Here is a 19,926-nt window from a genome sequence, read left to right on the forward strand (position 1 = left end):
TGGTTTGTCACTGTGGGACAAATTTCATATATATATATATATATATATATATATATATATATATATATATATATATATATATATATATATATATATATATATATATATATATATATATATATATATACGTTTGGTAGTAAAAATTTTTTTTAAAAATTGGTGGTTTAGTTCTGCTGGGAAGAGGGAAGAGAGGGAACAGATCATGTGTTCAAAATATATTGGTAACAAAAACCAAGAGGCAGTTGTGTGTTGGTAGAGAAACGAGAGAGTGAGAGATGGAATCTGGTTAGGTATCTCCTTTCTGATATATACATTGTATATGGACTGCTCACCTTATCAATTATCCCAAAGCTCCTCACATAAGTTGATAGTGTTAAAAAAAACACACACACTCAGTAGGGAGGAAGGTCATGTGGTCAGGCAGGTTTTAAATACTGATGCAGTCAGCAGGAGGAGGAGGAGGAGGAGGAGCAGACTAAAATCGAGGTGGAAGGAAGTTTTCCAGAGAGACATGAGAGAGATCGGGCTGCAGAGTGGATATTCCACATGGAGGTGTGGAGAGGGAAAACCTGTACAGCCAATCCCACAAGAAGGTGGGATTCATTGAGGCTATTAAATCATACATACATACATACATAAATATAGTATACATAATCTAGGCTCATGGAACGGTGTGGGTAGATATAACCTTTGTAATGCAATTGAAGACAAGTCTGAAGACGACGATGGTTCACGAGCGGTATTTGACGATGTAGATTGTTTCAGGAGTCAAGGATGAGACAATGTGATAATGTTTGCCAAGTTATAAAAATGATCAACATGATGTGGTACGAGTGACAGGCTATTCGCTGCAAAATGTCGAAAATCCGGTTTCGTTCAACAACTTTCAAAATTTGACCTTTGCATAACCTTAAAAGGTCACAAAACAATGTTGTGGACATTAAAATAAGGAAACAGGATACGTGCTATAGCTTAATGGAGTTAGTTCGTCGAAGGTCGAAAACCCGGTTCGATTTCCACAACTTTGAAAATTTGACCTTTGTGGCTTTTAAAGGTCAAAGGTCAAGGATTATGACCTTTGGTGCAAAACTTCCTCTGGAACATTCCAGGAACAATATAACATCATATAGGCTATATGGCATTTTGCACTCCTCGGATTATCCATACTTTGATGAAATCAGCGTAAAAACAAACTTAAACGGGGCGCCATGGTCAAGGTGTTTGAGATAGAGCAAAATGGTTTCAAGACTTGAGGTGGGGAATGACCTCAAGATTATGCATAAAAATATTGTCATCCCAGCTCTCAAAGTTTCCCAGTCGTATGATTTTCATGTCAAAATTCGCAATTTTCTAAGTTTTTGACCTTGGGATGAAAATTTGAACTTTGACCTCTTTGTCAGGTCAGGTTCGATCTGTGACCTGCTACAGGTACCATGTAAACCTGTACTAACCTGTTCCATGGTCGGGTTGTCGGCGACTAAACCATCTCCCCCACCAGGTTTTCTGGTGAGGAGGGTGTTTGGATATGGACACCCAGCAGGATTAAAAACAAAACCTGTCAAAGGGCGGAGGAGCTCCTTGTGAGCCAACGGCCATCCATATCTAGTGCCCAACTGTGTCTGCGGACGTCCTCCTGCAGTTGCGCTACTTCTTATTAGGAGGTTATCAGGATTTGCACTCCGGCCACCGTAAAACCCTTCATTCCGCAAAACGCAAAAACGCAAAAAAATCTGAAAACCCACTCCGTGGGAGTACCTCCTGTGCAGCTTCCCTTCGCAGGGCAGCTCACCGGATGACGGGATTGGGGCAAAGCCTTCGGGACCCCCAATCTTTGATAGGAGGGAAACCACGGGGTAACATCCCTGGGTCAGATTGCGGGAGAGTGTGTCGGAGTGGTGCTGAGGTGTCGTCCACCAGACGGCGGTCTCCTTGGGTTAACCTGAGGCGGTCCCTTCGGGTGGGTGCCTGGAATGTCCTATCCCTAAGAGAGGATGATCACCTGTCTGTTATCATCTGAGCTCAAGCATTTGGACATCGGGATTGCAGCTCTCTCTCTGAGGTTCGGAGACCGGATTGCGGCGAGATAATGGTGGGTGGTTACACCTACTATTGGTCTGGTCGCTCTGATGGTTACCATACCCAAGGAGTTGCTGTAGCTGTGTCCAATAAGCTGACCCCAATGATAATTGAGGTAACACCGGTCAACGAGCGTATTATGAGATTAAGGATTCGTCACTCCTTAGGTGTCATTTCCCTGGTCTCTGTTTATGCTCCGACTGAGGCGAGTGATCTCACCATGAAGGATGCATTCTACGCCACACTCGAGTCTGTGGTTGATCAGTGCCCCAGACGAGATACACTTCTAGTCTTGGGGGATTTCAATGCATCGACTGGAACTGATAGGGACGGTTATGAGGTGTGTGTTGGTTCCCATGGGTCAGGAACTGTGAACCAGAATAGCACTAAGTTCCTTGACTTTGCAAGAAGTCATGGACTTAGGGTGGCTGGTTCATGGTTTCAGCACCCACAAGCTCATCGCTGGACTTGGTATTCCAACGCTGGCGGTGTGGCAAAGGAGATTGACCATGTCCTCATTGACGGTCGTTGGAGGATGATCCAGAACTGCAGGGTCTACCGGAGTGCTCAGTTCCTCAATACTGACCACAGGCTTGTTGTAGCAACTCCAAAGCTGCACCTTAAATCCTGGAGAATGGTACCATCCCAGCCGAGGCTGGATGTTGCCAAGCTCAGGGATGAGAGAGTAGCTGAGGAGTTTCTGAACAGGCTGAGTGGACACTTGGGGGGTCTGGGTGCTTTGGGGGGTCCTGAAGAGTTGTGGAGTGCCTTCAAGACCACCGTCCTTGATGTTGCCGGTGGATGCCTTGTAGCTCACCGCAGGGCAAAGAAGAATTTTGTCTCTCAAGGGACACTGGATACCATTGACCAGAGTCGCAGGGCCAGGCTGAATGGCAGAGCTGAGCTGTTCAGGGAGCTGAGGCGTAAAACTGTACGTGCACTGAGGGTGGACAAGGAGGCCTATGTGCGAGGAATCTGTGAGGGGGTAGAGCATCACCTGTGGACAGGTGATTCTCGTCCCGCTTACAGGGGAATTCGCGCATTACGTTCATCCAAGCCCATCCCTCGGAGCACTACAGTTCGAGCAGAGAGTGGTAGGCTCTTGACAGAGGAGTCTGAAGTGAAGGCCCGCTGGGCCGGTTACTTTGAGCGGTTGTACCAGGCTGATCCCCCAACTGTCGAGTTGGACGTCAAGGGTGTTACAATCCCTGTTGCTGACCCTCGAATCAACTGTGGTCCACCTACGCTTGTGGAAACACGGGCTGCAGTGAACTGGTTGAAACGGGGCAAAGCTCCAGGGATCTGTGGCATCCATGCCGAACTTCTCAAGACTGGTGGAAATGCTGCACTCGTGTCGTTGCATGCAGTTTTGTGCTCTGCCTGGAACACAGGCATCATCCCAACTGACTGGAAGAGGGTCCTTGTTGTCCCTCTCTGGAAAGGGAAGGGTGATCGCCAAGACTGCAACAACTACCGAGGGGTGACGCTGCTCTCAGTGCCGGGCAAGGTCTTTGCTCGGATAATTCTCGATAGGGTTCGCCACCATCTGCTTGAGCACCAGCGTCCAGAGCAGTCAGGCTTTACACCAAAGAGGTCAACGATTGACCGTATCCTTGCACTTCGTGTCCTCACCGAACGCAGACGAGAGTTTCGGCAGGGGCTGCTTGCAGCCTATGTTGATCTCTGTAAAGCGTTCGATTCAGTGAATCGGGATGTCCTCTGGAGGATTCTTGGTCTTCGTGGGGTGCCACCAAAACTGATCGATCTGATGTCTGAACTCTACTCTGGTACTGAGAGTGCTGTGAAGTGTGGTGGTACCATCTCTGACTTATTTCCAGTTGTTACTGGAGTTCGTCAGGGATGTGTACTTGCCCCCACACTTTTCAGCACTTGTATGGACTGGATTCTAGGGAGGATGTCGGAGAGATCAAGTTGCGGTGCGTCATTTGGGAATGTCAAGATCTCGGACCTTGACTTTGCAGATGATGCAGTCATCTTTGCGGAGACTTTAGACATCCTCTTGGGGGCCCTCGAGGTGCTGAATGAGGAGTCGGAGCCGTTGGGATTACGGGTTTCTTGGGTCAAAACTAAGATCCAGGCTTTCGGTGACATCTTGGATGCTGCTGTCCTGTCTGTGTCTGTTTGTGGTGAGGATGTTGAGGTCGTGGAGAGATTCACTTACCTTGGCAGTGATATTCATGTCTCTGCTGGCTGCGAGTCAGAGGTCAATAGACGTCTGGGTCGGGCCTGGGGAGTCATGGATTCACTGGATCATGGGGTGTGGCGCTGCCGGTACCTGTGCGGGAGGACGAAAGTCCGAGTCTTCAGGTCCTTGGTACTTCCAGTCTTGCTCTATGGGTGCGAGACTTGGACTCTGACCAAGGATCTGAGACGGAGACTTAATTCCTTTGGTACCAGGTCTCTTCGGAGAATCATTGGCTATCGCTGGTCGGATTTTGTGTCCAACGAGCGGTTGCTGAGAGAGACTCGGATGAGATTTGTTACCTGCATAGTCCGTGAGCGTCAGTTGCGGCTGTATGGACATGTGGCTCGTTTTCCTGACTCTGATCCTGCTCACCAGATTCTCTCAGCGGGGGAGTCTCATGAGTGGAGGAGGCCAGTGGGTCGACCACGTGCCTCATGGTTGCAACAGGTTGACCATCATCTCAAGGAGATGGGGATGGGCCTGGCATCTGCCTGGGGGATGGTCAGACGGAGGCCCCTGGAGTACCGGCGGAAAGTGGACGCAGCGACGTGCTGTTCTGGCACATGCTCCCATACCTGACTTGACCTGATGAAAATGAAAAATCGGACAACGACAAGTTTTAGATAATTCATTTTTCTATTCAAATACCGAAGAACTCATTCCATTCACCCCCTAAAAATGGCTATTTTTGTTGCGTGGCTCCGCCCAGAATGGGCGTAGCACGTCCTCATCCAGGAAAACACAACAAGACATTGATATCGAACACATAACCAAGTTTCATCAAGATCGGATCAAAGTCCACGGAGTTATGCTCTGGACAGACAGACATAACGAATATAGTGGTCACTCTGCCTGCCACTCATGAACCAATTTAATTCCTTCTCTTTCAATCTTCACTCTCTGTACATCATAATGGTTCATGGTGTTTTGAATGATGGGTCTTCAGTGCATCCTAACAAGGCTGTTGGTGTTCGTGTTATGCATTCCATCACGAGATTGGTAGTTTCAATAACAAACTAACGCCCACCTTTATTGGCTTGTAAACACACCGATACACAGGTAATACCTTCTGTTGTGAGATTCACCTTCACAAATATCTTATTGATTTTGATGTTCCTTACTCTTTCCAGAGCGTTGGTGCTGCCGAAGCAGTTTCTTGGCAAAGGCTATGCTGGATGGTTTGCCATTACCTTCCCAGCATTGTTTGTCCGTGCTCTGTCCTCTTAAATACTGAACGTCAACCAAGGAAGCAGCACGTACCATTCTGAAAGTCTTTGCCATGACTCTGACTGTGTTCAAAGCGCTGACCTCCCAGAGCGAACGTTCTAACCATTACACACACCACTGAGTCTGGTTTCCATGAGTATTGCGGAATTTCTTTTTATTTCCTGCAGACAATTCCGAGAAAAGAATAACCATTTTACTGCTGTAACCACGCAAGAAAAAAAAAAAATATATATATATATATATATATATATATATATATATATATATATATATATATATATATATATATATATATATTCAGCCGTACTGACTGGGGAAGATGAGGGCACAAAGATGACTCTTTTGGTAGTTTACTCGAAAATTAAGCTACCTTGTTTTTGTCTATGTCTGAGTGGGTCAGATTAAACTTACAACTGCTATGTGGGAATGTGCTGGCATGGCATCTTGAGATTGCTGTTCTTTTTAACCTCCGCCATCGAAGATGGACGGTGGTTACTGTTTTCACCCCTGTCTGTTTGTTTGTTTGTTTGTGAACAGTATTACGAAAAAACTCCTGGACGGATTTCGACGAAACTTGGTGGGGGGATTAGGTATGGTCCAAGGATCATGCCAATTAGATTTTGGACTTGGTCCAAAGTCCAATATGGCCGCTATGGCGGCCATTTTGAAAAAATATTAGAATTTTTGTTTTTGCATTTCTACATGTTTTAAGTGATTTCCAACCAAAAAAAAATTTGTTTGAGAAAAAAAAAAATTGCAATTTTTTTCAAAATAATTTCGATTTTATTTGAGAAATATTTGATTTTGTTTTTGCATTTCTACATGTTTTAAGTGATTTCCAACCCCCCCCCCCAAAAAAAAAATTTGTTAGAGAAAATTTTTTTTAGAAATTTTGCAACTTTTTTTTCAAAAAAATTTTGATTTTTTTTTTTTTTTGCCATTTCTACATGCGCGTCGATCTAGTTTAGTTTATTCAATCGTGGTTCAGTAGAGTCTGATCCGTTTTGACCTACAATGAATAGGACATCCGGTTCACTTAAGTGACCCAGCAGTATTGACGGCGGAGGTTTTGCACTCTACCGAGTGCTCCCCCTCGAGTTATGGAGATGTATTCACACTCTAACATCTACAATCAGGTTTTGAGTGTTAAATATAACCAAGCATGAAAACACAGAGGCAGTTGTGTGTTGGTAGTATTGCTTGGACAAATGATTTACTAGCTGTATAATTAGCAATCATGCTAAAATTAGCAATTTCTTGTCTGTCTGTCTGGCTGTGTGTATTTTTCACCACAATTTGTTCAGTACTGATGCAATCTCAACCATCCTGACAGGAAGACTAAGGGTCACACGATGGATGCTGAAGTTAGAGCGACTTAATTTGCCACCCTCCCCAAGGGGAAATGTGTATGTCTGTGTTAAGATACCTAATTGTGGCATTATTCCAAGGCTGCTTGCAATAACAAAAGTAAGAACAACATGAATGACAAAGGCATTGTATTAATGTTATTACAAAACAATATTAAGACTTCACAAATAATATCCCCTCTTCATTCATTTCATTGGGACCGTACTCTGTACAGAGCATCGGTGCTGTCAAAGCAGTCTCCTGGGCTAGTGGGCACAATCCTGGATGGGTCACCACTCCAACACAGGATACTCAAATGGCTCAATCATCCCAGCAACCTGGTACTCATTTTGCTGACCTTAGAAGAATGACATGCTGAGTCAACCCCACCTGGTATTAATTTAACAGCCAAGCAGGATTTGAACTCAGGACCCTAGAATCACAAGCACACCACCCTAACAATTAAGCCAACACCAAGCATATCTCTTCTCTCCAAGGGGTATTTCCTACTTGGACAAACAGCAGCCATGTTAATGTATATATATATATATATATATATATATATATATATATATATATATATATATATATATATATATATATATATATGTATATATATATATATATATATATGTATATATATTTGTATGTGTATATATATGTATATATATATATATATATATATATATATATATATATATATATATATATATATATATATATATATATATATATATATATATATGTAGCTTATTGTGGCATTTTGTTGGGTATCCTTGCCGGAAGTAAAAAAAAATTATATACCACCAAAATGTATGATGACCTTTTTAAACATTCGCTCTTGCTCTTTAACACGAAACTGAAAGGAAGGAAACCCGATGCTCTTTGGGAATTACATGCTTATTTGTGACCCCCACAGACTAATGGACCAGAGCCTCGATCTACTGCAATCTATATACCCCAGAGAGAATAATAACATGACCCTTCCTGTCAGTCCCATATGGAGTGGGTGTACCAGTACCTTTAAAATGTGGATATGGCACTGACATGATGATTGAAATAGTTTCCTCCAATGTTAATAAGAATAAGAATCTCTATTATTACTCCTACTTCTTCAAGGGCTGCCATTATTTCCACCTCATTGTGGGGTTGGTCAGGAATGGTTTGTGGTGAAAATAATTCATGAACCACCTGGGAAAGTGTGACACTTGACTATATAAGTGCCAGTAATTCGGAATTTATTCAGAGTGTCGGCGATAACTCACCTCCTTTTTACGAACAACACAGTGAGATCTTCAACACCCACCAAATAATGTTAGCAGATGGGACATCCGGCTTAAGATCCACTTGAAGGATGGAATACTTTGATGCAGCATGCTGTCTGCCAAGCACCAATCCAACTGTTCAATAATCAGGTTAGGAATCAAACCCAGTCAATACAACTTAAAGGTAAGTGCACTCCATGATAATGTTGATGATAATGATAATAATCGTACTATAATTTGAGTGGGAAGTGTGTGTGTGTGTGTGTGTGTGTGTGTGTGTGTGTGTGTGTGTGTGTGTGTGTGTGTGTGTGTGTGTGTGTGTGTGTGTGTATATATGTGTGTGTGTGTATATGTGTGTGTGTGTATATGTGTGTGTGTGTATATGTGTGTGTGTATATATATATATATATATATATATATATATATATATATATATATATATATATATATATATATATATATATGTATGTATGTATGTATGTATGTATGTAGATATATTTCTATATATACATATACTAAAAAAAAGGCAATTTATAGTCATAATATTATAGTGCTGGGGAGTTCAGGATGAGGTTTGGGGGAGGCGGTGTAAGATGGCAATTGTCTCTGCTCGTGAAGAACTCATCCTTATGGGAATGGTTTGTTCCCCCATGACTATAGGTGTGATAATTCCCCCAAAATTGAAGTATAGTAGTATGACTTGTAATACCTCCTCCACCGGGAGTGGTGCTCAGCCATATATATTTACATAGAGAGAATTTGGGGTCCTCCCCCATTCACTCAGAATGATGTGGTGGGCAAAAGCGTCTGCTGTGAGTGAACGATTCGCTCAGAAAGACGTAGCGCGGTACCGCTATCGACTGTAAGGCATTCGGCAACTCGCTCAATAATAATTGGTGGTTGTATTCAGTGAGCTGATATGAAAATCCTTTTCAAATTTCAAGTCATTCAGATGAAAATGGACAATTTTAGAAATTTGGCCTTTGTTGACCTTTTGACCGATGCTGTCCTCAAAAGAATTGGTGCTTGAATTCAGTAAGCTGATGTGCAAATGGTCTTCAAATTTCAAGTCAATCGGATGAAAATTGACAATTTCAGAAACAATTTTGCGATTAGAAACATTAACCTGGTGTTGGCGTAGCGGTTCGGGTAGTGGCTTGGGATTCAATATCCTGAGTTCAAGCCCCGTTGGCCACTGAATTAACTCCATGGGGTTGACTTAGCCTGTCATCCTTCTGAGGTCGGTGAAATGAGTACCAGTGTAGCAGCCAAAAGGCTGCACACGAAGGGATGGTGTATTGATGGATTTATTAAATCTAGTATTGGTGTGGTGCAGACATGATGGGCCAAATGGCCTCCTCTGCACATAAAAATCCCTTGTAATTTTAGAAATGTGGCCCATGTTGACGTTTTGGCCTATGTTGACCTACTGGCCGATATTGACTTTAAAAATAATATGTGGTTGAATTCATTGACTGGATTTGCAAATGCTCTTCAAATTTCAAGTTAATTAAATTAAAAATGAGGATTTTAGAAACTTGGCCGATGTTGACCTTTGAGGAGACTCAGCACGAACCACTTGCTCAGGGTGACGGAGCACGGACCACTCGCTCAGGGTGACAGAGCACGAACCACTCGCTCAGGGTGACAGAGCACGAACCACTCGCTCAGGGTGATGGAGCACGGACCACTCGCTCAGGGTGATGGAGCACGAACCACTCGCTCAGGGTGACGGAGAATGACCCACTTGCTCAGAATGATGTGGTGGGCAAAAGCGTCTGCTGTGAGTGAATGATTCGCTCAAAAGGAAGTAGTGCGGTACCTCTATAGACTGAAGGCATTCGGCAAGTGGCTTAAGCACTCATGCATGCACTCCAATTAAATGGTTGATAAGGAACGGATGGCCAGGCTGTGGTGACATATCAAATTGGATCCCTTTCACTTTAAAGCCAGTTTTCACCAAGCATGCATCAGTTAATGAAATAAAATAAAAAAATTCAAATAATGACTTTATCCACAAAAGAGCTGCAGCTTAATGCAAAACAACCCTGGAGCTATTGCAATGTTCAATCGCCTGTGAAATAAATATTGCAGATAATCAGCCATCTTGTCTGCTGATCTGTGCACATGTCACGTGGTACATCGGTTCTGATTCCGTGCAAACGTTATAGCTTTTTTTTTTAAACGTCTGTTTTTCAACAGATTTGCTTTGATTCCCTGCAGAGCACCTCGTGCAACCTCTGAAAATATAAACAGATCTGGCAGACACGATGGATAGGCAGTCCTTTGGGGGGCATGGCATGAGGTCTTGCAGTGAATACATTAATTCATATAGCTCAATGAAGCTAGTTAATTTTGCATGTTCCTAAATTTTTTGTTCACTCAATATAATTCTCCAAACAGTAGAAAAACATAAGTTTAATGCTTTGGAAATTTAACATTTTATGATGGATGTATGGAGAAGGAGATACCAGAGCGTTGCTTGCTTAAAGTAAATATGTATATCGGCTTAGTTGTAAGACTCGTTATTTCTTTAAATTATCACATTTCACAACAGATTTCGACACTTATGTAGTCCAGATGATATCTGATCCTCAAAACCGAAATAATATTTGATTATATACTTAAATTAGTCCGTGAGAGTAGATTGTGGAAAATTGTCTCATATAATGCATGAAATTGCTCCAAGCTCCTAATTTGAAAACTATTGCACTTATAAAAGCGATTCGTAGCTATGATGAACATGCATTTGATAATACGAATGAGGAAAGTGGAAAAAAAACTTTATCATGAAGAGATCATTGCGGCCTGTTCCAAATCAAAGCAAGATTAAGCAGGCCAAAAAACATGGCGGTTTCAGACCCCAAGAGGTTACGCAGGATACGCCTTAAGAACCCCAGAGAGCGAGGCAGCCGAGGATTACTTGATGAAGGCTACAATTAAATAATGCTGTTAATTACCTTCAAAAGGGGTGTTTTAATTAACCCAAACACCAAATTTTCACTCTTTCACTTCCTTGGAGTTTTCTTTGTTTGCGTGCAAAGTTTCAGGCTGCTAAGTTTTATGGTTATGGAGGAGACACCCTGGCACACATTGACATTTATTGGTAGAAAATATTTATAGATTTATCAATTTATTCACTGAGTTACAGATTTTGAAATGTAATTTATCAGCATCACACGTACAATGTTCATGTATTTCTTGGTTATATAATTTTTTTCTGTCATAATACTTCCTGATATTCCCAAAGTTAATGCAGTCAGTTGCTCTATATTTTTCTATTTTTAAAGCCAGTGTTCCTTTTTTCATTCCTTTCATAAAGTTTGCGAAATTATATTACTTGCAGGTTGCTACAATTTACATAACTTACTCTTATGAGTGTTGACTTGTAATGAGTCATCTGTAATATTATTGCAAACCGCAACATATGTAAGAAATGCAGTGAAAAACACTATTCTTGCACTTCCTAACACGTTTAAGTGGAAGACCATTTGGGCTGAGGAAAGTGCTCATGGACTCCAACGATCTGCTTACATTTTATAACTGACAAGACCCATCAGACATAGAGTGGGCTATTGTATATCAGATGTTCTTTGAAAGGGGATGGGCGAACAGACTCGTGGTGAGAAAGGGAGGCAGGATTTTGGGATTGTATCATCAAAGCATTATATAAGCTTTAGACTTCAGAGCAGTCAGAAAAAGTTCAAGAATAATGTAACATTATGAAATTGAAGGATTACAACTGAAAATGGTTTACATTTGAAAATTAAGGACAATAATGAGACGTTCATTGCCCTTGGTGAGTGCTGAGAAATAACCCTCAGACCGAAAGAAAAGTCAGCTTACGGGAAGCAAGTGATTTTAAAATTAATGCGGATGAGGTTTTAATTTGTGCAATATTAATAACATTGGCTGGAAGGTGAAATTATCTTAATGGACGTTTATTGGTTTTTGATGTCATTTGCAGCAAACAAAAAATGTAACTTTGTATAATTTAAGCATTTCTTAAAATTGATTCACTTAGACTGTCTCATTGTGATTTCTCACCTGTGCCCTGATAAAGCTGTAATTTAAATAACGTAAAACAAGCCACTTCTCAAAACGCATGATGGAGGAGCCTGTATAGCCTCGTCCATCACTCAAGGAAACAGCTCAGCTGGTATTCCTCAAGACAATCTCCACCTGGATAATTATCCAACTCTGTGTAAAAATGAAACACCACTGGCAGGGATAATGAATCTATTCCATCCATCCATTGGGACCATACTCTGTGCAGAGCATTGGTGCTGCCTAAGCAGTCTCCATGGCTAATGGGTACAATCCTGGACTGGTCACCACTCCAACACACGATACCAGCAACCTGGCACTTATTTTTCCAACTGCGGAAGGATGACAGACAGTCACCCCCCCCTGGTATTAATTCAACAGCCAAGTGAGATTTGAACTCAGGATCCGAGGATCCTAAGCCCACCACCCTAACCATTAAGTTAACACCAAGCTTAATGAACACATTCCAGCATTTTAATGAAGTTAACTTTGAAAAGTTGAATTGAACGTCCAAAGAAAACGATCAACAAAGTCATTGTCAATGACCCCTGCATATATCTGCCAACCAGAATTGGACCCTCATATGGAAAGAATCAAAGCATTTTACAAGTCAAATGAGTTGCAATCATTTGGTTGATTGCTTGACGTGAAGTTGCAAAGTGGCACTGTGTACCCGATTAGGAAAATGGAACGGCTGAAACTCTGGCTATGTGGTAAGAACACCAGACCTCTCAGATTGGATTCAAGTGCTTCATTGCAGAACTGCAACTGCCCATAAGTAAGGACACTGCATTGTTCTGTTGTTGTTACTTATACTGGCTATATTTCATTGTCTGCCATTGACTATCGTTCCAGCATGTTTGAGGTGGGTAACATAGCCGTGACTCAGGGGGTTGGATTTTGTGGAGCTCGTCAGTGCAGAAATATTCAAGTTGGCCATAGTCTTGGCAATAACTCGCCTACTCTTTGTTGAAAAACACCTCAACATCCAGCTTTAGCATCCAGCAGCAATCAGAGCTAGCACGTGGGCCCCCAGCTTAATGTCCATTCAAAGGATAGCACACTCATTGATGCACCACTCTGCCTATGGAGCACCTGTCAAACAGTTTCTAATTGTGTTGAGAATAGAACCCACTCAAGATCGAGCTCAATGCAAATTTACTACCTCTGTACCATACTGTTGGCCTGTTCTGCTATGTTACGTGAGTCAGGTTCAATTCACTACTTTTGATTTTGGTATCATTGTACAGTGAGAGATTGCATGGTTCATTCATTCTTATCCAAATATATTGCTTGTAAGTGAACCGTGGGTGACTACAGTTATGAGTACAACTGTCCCAGATTTTCAGGTCATAATCAAAGGGTACTTTCAATTGTTGAGTGGAGCTTTTGTAAGTAAGCTACTATAGGAGTGGTCTACTTGTCACTTTGCTGATTGGTTTAATCAAAAGACAGCAGGTTGTACTTCACAAACATTGCATGTCTATCTGTATGTTGGTGTCAATGAGCAGGTAAAAATGAAATAAAATACGCGAAAAGGGATCTTCGACAACACATAATTATTGGTGTTGTTGTTTTTGTGCTCCTGTGTACTTTTAGAAATTTTTCTATTCATTTGAGAAGTATTATTATGAGTTATGAACAGGATAGAACCATCATAAATGTATGTGGAAACAAGTCTGAAGACGACGATGGTTCACGAGCGGTATTTGACGATGTAGATTGTTTCAGAAGTCAAGGATAAGACAATGTGATAATGTTTAAGCAAGTTATAAAAATGATCAACATGATGTGGTACGAGTGACAGGTTATTAGCTGCAAAAAGTCGAAAACCCGGTTTCGTTCAACAACTTTAAAAATTTGACCTTTGCATAACCTTTAAAGGTCACAAAACATTGTTGTGGATATTAAAATAAGGAAACAGGATACGTGCTATAGCTTAATGGAGTTAGTTCGTCAAAGTAGGTCGAAAACCCGGTTCTATTCCCACAACTTTGAAAATTTGACCTTTGTGAACTTTAAAGGTCAAAGGTCAAGGATTATGACCTTTGGTGCAAAACTTCCTCTGGAACATTCCAGCAACAATATAACGTCATATAGGCTACATGGCATTTCACAATCCTCAGATTATCCATACTTTGATGAAATCAGCGTAAAAACAAACTTGAAGGGGGTGCCACGGGCAAGGTGTTCGAGATGGAGAAAAATGGTTTCAAAACTTTAGGTGGGGAATGACCTCAAGATTATGCATAAAAAATATTGTCATCCTAGCTCTCAAAGTTTGGGTGGTCGTCTGATTTTTATGTCAAAATTCGAAATTTTCTAAGTTCATGACCTTGTGACCTTGACCTTGGGACGAAAATGAAAAATCAAGCTCCGTGGGGCTATGCAGGTGCCATTGGGCTAACAAAATACTGAAACCCCTGCCAGATTCGACAAACCCCGCGGAGAAGATGGATTTTATGTCAAAATCGCAATTTTCTAAGTTCGTGACCTTGTGACCTTGACCTTGGGACGAAAATGAAAAATCGAGCTCCGTGGGGCTATGCAGGTGCCATTGGGCTAACGAAATACCGAACCCCCTGCCAGATTTGACAAACCCCCGAGGAGAAGATGCAAATTGAAATTGGCTACCCCCTTAAAACACAATTTGCAATTTTCTAAGTTTGTGATCTTGTGGCCTTGACCTTGGGACGAAAATGAAAAATCGAGCTCTGAGGGGCTATGCAGGTGCCATTGGGCTAACCAAATACCGAAACCCCTGCCAGGTTCGACCATCCCCTCGGAGAAGAAATTTTTTCATGTCAAAATCGCAATTTTCTAAGTTCGTGACCTTGTGACCTTGACCTTGGGATGAAAATGAAAAATCGAGCTCCGTGGGTCTATGCAGGTGCCATTGGGCTAACCAAATACCTAAACCCCTGTCAGATTCGACAAAATCCCAAGAAGAAGATGCAAATTGAAATCAGCTACCCCCTAAAAACACGTGTTTTTTGGGCGTGGCTCCGTACATTTTCAGGAAAACACAACTAGATCATGATATAAACCTCCCACCAAAATTTCATCAGGATCGGATCAAAACTCATGGAGCTATGCTCGGGACAGACAGACATACAGACAGACACACAACAATAACGAATATAGTAGTCACTTATATTTTTCGTGAAAATATTTTCTCGTGAACCAAAAAGACCTTCTCGAGAGCAGGTCCAAGCTGCTCCTATGTTTGGCAGTGAGTGCCCCGGAAGCAGTGGGGGTCAGAGAGTGGCACTTATATATGTGGAAGAATTGCATTGCTCAGCCAGTGGGTCACACAGATAGCTCAGATGGCAGAGCACTGGTATGGTTTGTTTGTGAACCTGGGTTTGATTCCTGGTCTGGGCCTGTAATTTTCCACATATATTAAGAACTATTATTATGTATCATTTGTGTTCTCCTCCCATGTTCTTCAAAAGAGTTTCTGCTGTCGTTGAATAATAAATGTTACCATTGAAACCACTGTATGAAGCTTCCATTCCCACACCTTCTTCTTAAATCCCAGAAACACGAGCTTTTATAGCAGGTGTCTTTATAGTTAAAACGGACAAAATTTTTGTTTCAGGTAAACTTATTATGAGCTTTCCAACACACCATTTTTTATTATTCTATTCGTGGGGCATGCTTGCACACTGCAAGCAACGACTTGAGTGCCTCCAATGTGCATTATGGATTATGACCTATTGTCAGATAGCAAAAAAGTTCCACCAGGTCTGTGAAACATGTTTATCATGGGAGAGATTTGTATTCAAGGGCACTAGGTTACAATGACATGTAAGCCAAAAAACAAGCTAAAAATGTTGCATATTCATAATGAACTTAATCAAACTATGACCAAAAAAAAAAAAAAATAATGTAAGTCGTGTGACCCAAAATGCAATATAATTAAATATGGTATATTTAAAGTGTGCTCTCATTCCAAAAATTACATAGTAATTAACAAATTTCTAATAACTATGACTACTTAGTAATTAGCAAAATTAAAAACATCAATGGTTAAGGCCAAATATAAAAAAGTACCAGTTGATCATCTGGATTTATTTTTTTAAGGAAGGAGGAGGCCCTTTTTATTTGTGATTTGTCGTTATATTATTTTTTTTCTTCAAAATGGACGCCAGCTTTTTGTACCTGACAAATAATGTACCCGAACCTGACATGCCAGTTTTTTTAACCTCCCCACCCCCCCTCCCCCCAATTTTTTTTACATGAGTCATGTACCAGACATGGCAGTTTTCTACCCCCAAACAAATATGACGTGGATCATATACCTGACACTTTATCAGGTATATGACACACATACTGAGCCTATTAAAAATACAATCCACAGTTCTACACAAATATATAATAAATGTATGGTGAAATACAAAATACTCCACACTTTGTGCATATTTAAATGATTGGTGACGCCATCTTTCTATACAGATCTTCAGTAAACATTTAATACACAGATTTACATATGTGGGATGTGGACTCACCAACGAGTGCTCTCTGGTCCAACTCCCCACTCGCGAAATCAGAGAAAACATCACAAAGCGAGCTTCACTCATCAATAACTGTTCCTGTCTGAATTTGCAAACAGATGAAAACCATCTTCAAAAAATGAAGCTTAAATCATGAAAATGATTCGGTGAGTTCATGCAATTTGTCTACATTCTACATTCTACATTCGTCGCGCAATTTGCTAGTTTTAAAACCAGTCGTATTTTGCTTCATTTTAATAGGAAGTGTTCACTGAATTTTACTGCAGCGACCGCGTTTGACTTTACAAACACAGACATGTACACAGATCAGTGTTGCTCGCATATTGCACACGGAAACGGAGCGCAGAAGTGTCCGGAAAGTGGCAGTACAGCTCTCGGGGTTGCAGCTCGGTAGAAACGATAAAAACTCAGTATCGACATTGGGAAAACTATCAATTCAAAGAATGGTGCAAACATCATACATTAAGATATGGATTTTAAGTGGTGAAAACCACTACAATATTTGGTATCTCCTTCCTTCCATCCGTCAGTCAAAAATGAAGAAGAATAACATTTTTAATCCACTGTGTTTTGTTCGTTTCTAGTTTGTTGTTGTGTTGTTTAGTTTTTTTGTGTGTGTTATTGTTTAATTTGCATCAGGACAGTCATGTCACCCCGCCTGTTGGGGAAGTAACCGTCAGTCCCCCACGAGAATATTTTTTAAGTGGTGAAGCTGCTTCACCATACCGCTTCCTTGGGGCATGGGTGCGATTTATTTATTTATTTATTTATTTATTTATTTATTTTCTCGGGATGTATGACAAAATAACAAATAATATTAATTTTAAAAAGGAGGCACGTTCAAAAAGGAAGCAGGTGGGGATGATCAACTGTTATTTTTTTTTAATTTGGCCTAAACACAACATAGGCATAGCACACATAGATGAGAGACATAGACCATGGAATCTCTTGTAATTGCTTCCTTTATAATGTATAAAATCCAGTCTACTTCAACTATTTTAAAAGCCCATTGTGCTTGCATTCTGCAATCAGCTAAATAACAAGTAAATCAACAATGAGTGATTACAATGAGCTCTTTATTTTAAAGTTTACAGTTATCGTAATTTTAATGTAAATACAACAAAAGTTATAAAACAAGAGCGAAGTCAATGGCATGCTATTGCAAATCCCCAAGTTCCCCACCTAAAACAAATTTGAAAGATGGCAAAAAGTTCCACCAGGAATGATCCAATATCAAATTTTGAGTTAAAATATTTTTTTCCCCATTTTTACCCCTGTAACCCTTGGTCTCCACCCCCTGGGGCATGAACCAGGGGATAAATCCAAAACATAGCCTTGTGGGGGACTGATGGTTATTTCCCCACCAGGCGGGATGAAAATTAGGGATTCGGGGGAAGGGACAATGTCCCCCTTCCTGAAGTGGTACGGTCATGGGGAGCACAACTTAAGTTAATGGCATGGTCCTTATGTTTCATGAAGAGTTTGGACTGCATCCAGCCATCGGTTTCTGAAAATGTTTTAAAATAAATTACCTGAATTTGAGGTGAGTGAAACCTCCTTTTCAGCATCTTATAGGGGGTGGATCTGGATGGGGAGCACAACCCCATGAGACCTCATTGTTCTGATGTATTGTACTAAATTTGATCCATGTCGGTGATGTAGTTTGTGAGGAAAATATGTTTTAGTGAATATGAGGGAGGAGGGAGGGATTAGCGGTGATGTAGGGGCTGCCTTTCCAGGGGAGATACGGCCATCGGTAGCACAACTTAAGGTTAGGGCATGGTCATGATGCTACATAACCAGTTTTGTCTGGATCCAGTTGTTGGTTTGTGTGAAGAAGATTTTTGAATGAAATTCCAATATTTGTGGCAAAACCCCCTTTTAACCCCCTTTATAGGGTGCACATGCCTGGTGTTGGCTTAATGGTTAGGGTGGTGGGCTTTGAATCCTTGGGTCCTGAGTTCAAATCCCGCTCAACCGTTGAATTAATACCAGGTGGGGTTAACTCGGCCTGTCATCCTTCCGAGGTCGGCAAAATGAGTGCCAGCTTGCTGGTATACTGTGTCGAAGTGGTGACCCATCTAGGATTGTGCCCAATAGCCAAGGAGATTGCTTAAGCAGCACCAATGCTCTGCACAGAGTATGGTCCCAATCGGGGGCACAACCCCCATGAGACCTTGCTGGCCTGATGTGTTGTTACAAATTTGGTCCATATCGTTCAGGTAGTTTGTGAGATATTTTAGTCAAATGTTAACATATGGACGGACGGACGGCCGGACACCGGGACCCACTCAATGAGCTTATTTCAGATAAATAACCTCAATTTTATTTTTACATATTTCATGTGTACCCTCATGTTGATTGCATATACAACGTTGCATGAATTTTTTTTTTAAATGTGCCTATAATTGCATTTTCTGGTATTCGACCTTTTGACCCCACCCTAGGGGGTGGGGCCAAAATTATACTGCCCTTGTACCTTCCTTCTTGTCTTGTGGTGATCATAACTACCAAGTTTAGTGAAATTCATAACTGTTTCGGAAATTGTGTGACAGACAGACAGATGGACAGACAGATAGACAGACAGATAGATGGACAGAGAGACAGACGGAACCAATTTCATTATTCTTCCCTTTAATTTTTTCCAAAAGCGTAGGGATAAGTAGAAGCAGAAGAGTTACTTGATACTGTTACCGAGCAACCAGTTCCAGTGTCAGCTCCATTGCCTTGGGTCACGTGACCCACAGTGAGCAGAGCAAGTCTGCACTGGTCAACTTTTATTTGTGGATATTTTAGTTTACAGGAATTTTCCGACTGTTTTGTGATTTTTCTTGGGAATATTGGCTTCGCGTTGCAACAATATGCATAATTTCAGCTTTCTACCCCATCGAGAAAGTATTAAACATTGTATCAGTGAGTGAGTGCTTAGAAGGGGCTTTGTGTATTCGATGACAGCACAAACCCCTTAGAATGAAGCATATAACACGGACACACACACACACACACACACACACACACACACACACACACACACACACACACACACACACACACACACACACACACACACACACACACACACACACACGATTCTCCTTTTAGTGATGTACAGTATTTTAGTTTTACCTGGAAAGTCATGTTATATACCCTCAGTTCTACCTCGTCAATGATCACATGTTCATTGAAGTGTTCATTTCATTATCAAGATTCCTTGCTGTATCAAGACCATTGCTAGCCTAAA

The 19,926-nt window shown here is 41.3% G+C and overlaps 1 protein-coding gene across 3 annotated transcripts in view; it reads left to right on the top strand.

Annotated features, from left to right (window-relative positions):
• The window catches only part of LOC147024850 (phospholipid phosphatase 3-like), a 62,185-nt gene that overhangs the window by 3,639 nt on the left and 38,620 nt on the right, over positions 1-19,926 (top strand). The window lies entirely within an intron of this gene.

Source organism: Eptatretus burgeri, chromosome 6, assembly GCF_056783735.1.
Source record: "Eptatretus burgeri isolate ZD-2024b chromosome 6, Ebu_testis_v1, whole genome shotgun sequence".
Classification (NCBI taxonomy): Eukaryota; Metazoa; Chordata; class Myxini; order Myxiniformes; family Myxinidae; genus Eptatretus; species Eptatretus burgeri.